At 40.7% G+C, this 3,661-nt stretch overlaps 1 pseudogene; it reads left to right on the top strand.

Moving 5' to 3' along the window:
• Positions 1-1,259: 1,259 nt before the first annotated feature.
• On the top strand, positions 1,260-2,851 carry LOC149185112 (putative carboxylesterase 17 pseudogene; annotated as a pseudogene).
• Positions 2,852-3,661: the final 810 nt, after the last annotated feature.

Here is a 3,661-nt window from a genome sequence, read left to right as displayed (position 1 = left end):
TCGAGAATTGGCTTAAAACTTGAGCAGGGCCCTAATACACTTTTTCTCATAGTATGTTAAACACACAAAAAAATAATATAAGTAAATTTAGGTAAATCTTGTGATTGTATCTTATTCACAAGATATACATATTAGTACAATAATTTGACTGTTAAGTTTCATCTTTCCAATAAATCTCTTCGAATTTTATGAGTGTTTTTGTATTCCATTCATGTGAATTAACCAAATTTACATTACACACACCTAAAAATACTTCAATGTTAAATATAATATAAATTTATATATATCTATCTATATATATAAACTCATTTTTATTTAATTTTACTTTACGTTTCTTCGTAACAAATTAAAATTAACGTGCATCAATTTTTCCAGCAATCCTACATTTTGAATATCCTTGAAATGAATCCTCTTAAAATGCTTAAAAAAAATTAATATAATAAATCCTCGTGAAAGTTTCGGTTCCTCAACTAAACGTTCCACATGAGATAATGAATTTGTCCAGTCCTTAAGTTACACAATCCAATGTGACTACCGCTAAATACCGACATCTCTAATGCCGACATCTGGTGCCTCATGGCATGGAATAACGGCGTTCGTTGTCTTCTGAGTTAACGTGGCGACTTGGTTCGGAATCGGGTGCGTTCTACGAGGTCGGTGGGTTTACTGCAGCTTGCCCAAGTTTACCGCATATATTCCTCGATTGACTTAGAGGATCCCTTGAAGGGATATGCCCATGGCTTCTGAATGCCACCATCTATATTCCTGATTATCTCCATGGATTCTAATAGCCTCCATCTAGCTTGATGGCTACGTTGTAGAAAACCCTAGTTACAAAGCTGCTCCGCTCACGTACCAGAACCCTGGATATGCACATATCTGGAACCTCGTCGTTTAAATCTTTATTGGGTTGTGGATGTCACTAGCAGTGATTTTTAAGTTAGGTCACTGAACCATTAATTATAAAATGCCAAAGTTCCCCCACCCAGGCTCATTATAATTTATAACTTTTCAAACAGGGGATGAACGATGATCCCGAAACTTCTCCAGTCAAATTCTTTGTGACCCTTCAAAAAGGGGGATGAACGATGATTATAGAATGTAAAACTTTGGAAAGGAGTCAGAAACTTTCGAATGTAATTTGTATTCCCACGTAACTGTGGATGCTTTGTACCACTACCCGGCAAGTGGATTATAAAAGGTTCTCCCAGTGTTCTCTTCTTCTGCGACTCTTCACTATAAATGTCAGTCGTCAAGCACAGCAACATAGTGGTACGTATTGTCAGTCGTTCGTCCATTTATCTGTCAGGCTACCACTTTCTCATTTTCTCTGTACAAGTCACTAATCTGTGATAGAGGTGTAGCGGAGAGTAAGTGACTAACCTGTGATAGAGGGAGGCTTTGCTCGGACTCAAATCCAATCTCAGTTACTTACAAAAGATCATTTTATCCCGGCAAAGTTTTTGAAGTGCAACAACATTAGCTTTATATGGATACTGCTTCGCTAAATCCGAATACAATCAGGCCGGTCGGAAGGTCTACTCCACACCTACACGAGGCAGGCAAAATCAAGGAGGAGCTTGAAGGATTCATAAGAGTCTACAGAAACGGCTCTGTGGAGAGGTTCTCCTACTGTGTCTCCAATGTCCCCCCATCGGACAAACCAGATCAAGCCGTGGCTTCCAGAGATGTCATTATAGATAAAGGCACTGGTGTATGGGCACGCCTTTATCTTCCCAGATCAACTTCGGCCGATGAACAAAAACGTGGAAAGTTGCCGCTTGTCATATACTTCCACGGGGGAGGATTCGTCTTGGGCTCGCCGGCATGGTCTATTTACCATGCGTTTTTATTGAGATTGGCTTCTGAGATAAAATCGGTTATCGTTTCAGTAAGTTATAGGCTCGCTCCGGAGCATCGCCTCCCCGTGGCTTACGACGATTGTTTCAGTGCCGTCCAATGGGTCCGTCAACAAGCTGCTTGCGTCGGGCAATTGCAAGCAAAAACCGTTGACGGGCCGGGGGAATCGTGGTTGAGATCGCATTGCGATTTTTCACGGTGCTTCTTAGCCGGAGACAGTGCGGGGGGTAACATCGTTCATCACGTTGCATTGCGTGCAGCGAGAGCGGATGTGAAACCTCTGCATATCAGAGGAGGCATTATCATCCAACCCTTCTTCGGCGGAGAGAGGTGCTCCAAATGGGAGTGCGAAACGTCCGACCCGGGTCTACCACAGAAATGGATCGACGTCTTCTGGAAGCTTTCGTTGCCCCTGGGAGCCAATAGAGACCATTTCGCATGCAACCCTATTAGTTCGTCAAAGCTGCAAGATGCGTTGTTGCCGCCGACCCTACTTTGCATCTCCGAGCGCGACGTGCTGCGAGAGAGGAACATGGAGTACTTTGAAGCCCTCAAAAGGGCAGGTCAGAACGTGTGCCATGTGACCTTCAAGGACGTGGGTCATGCGTTTCAAGTTCTTCAACCTCAGTCGCCACGAATCCAAGAATTGATAAAGGCCATACACGACTTCATCAACAGATACCGATAAAGACCATACACGACTTCATCAACAGATACCAACACGTCAATTCACACACATGATAATCTACTCTCGTCAAAGCGCTTTCTCTTTTCTTCGGATGAATCTGTAAAGCCTTTTGCTTTGTTCTTTTTCCTGTTGAATGTGTAAAACCCTTTTCAAGTTTCTGTTGAATGCATGGAATTCAGAACTGATGTTGTACAAAACCTGGGACCCGGGGTTAACATCATTCGCTTATGGGATTAACATATAGATTCGGAAGCTCCAATTTCGTTGTGTAAATCCGAAATTCACAGCTGATTTTGTATAAATCCTGGGACCAGATAAAGTTATTCAAAAGCATCATTCCCTTATGCGATTAACGTATCAATTCTGGCGTTCCAATTTTGTTGTATAAATCGGTTGTCCCTTTAAAATATGCTTTTGCCAATGTTTGTGAGGTTTTCGTTAAGTATTAAAGTAATGGGCAGATGAATAAAAATTGTCCCCACTCTTCAAAAAGGAACTGGACCATAATCCTACGAAGTATTTACGGAAAGGATGTATGGATCAAGCTTGTCACATATCTTAAAAATGAAATGATACAGACCAAAATCTTGATTATATCTTTCCCATGTAGCCTTGTGTGATTATGTTTTATTTTAGTTGTTGACCAAGCACAAAATGGCTTATAACCCTAAATATGGAATAGCGCCGAGGATAGAACCATAAATATTTGATGGTGGTTCTTTCGTGTTAGAAAATTATATTGAAAACCTATGTACTGAAAACGATGTAGCTCCCTCCGCTACGTCTGATAGTGCCTCTCAATTTTCCTAACTGAAGGTCGGTGCTACATAGATTGGTTATGATGACTGCATTTTCGAAAGAATCGGATGTAGGAAAGGAACCCCATCCCAACCGGTTTTTTGTTTCCCGATTACATCTGCTTAAATTAAAAGCCTTTAACCAAAAAAACAAAGTGAAAGGGAATTTTGAACGTAAAAAGATATTAGTATTTGTTAGTAACCTGTGCTACACAGCAACCTTTAACTGCCTAATACTAACACATACGTGACTTGAATATTGGTTTATAATCCCTTTGTCACAGCTCAAATTTGTAATTTTAATGAAAAATTTAAA

This window comes from Pinus tabuliformis, chromosome 3_2 (assembly GCF_031772625.1).
Source record: "Pinus tabuliformis cultivar Carrire ecotype Pingquan chromosome 3_2, CPIR1, whole genome shotgun sequence".
Lineage (NCBI taxonomy): Eukaryota > Viridiplantae > Streptophyta > Pinopsida > Pinales > Pinaceae > Pinus > Pinus tabuliformis.
The sequence above is the reverse complement of the archived record's forward strand: the minus strand, read 5'-3'. Positions and strand labels throughout refer to the sequence as shown.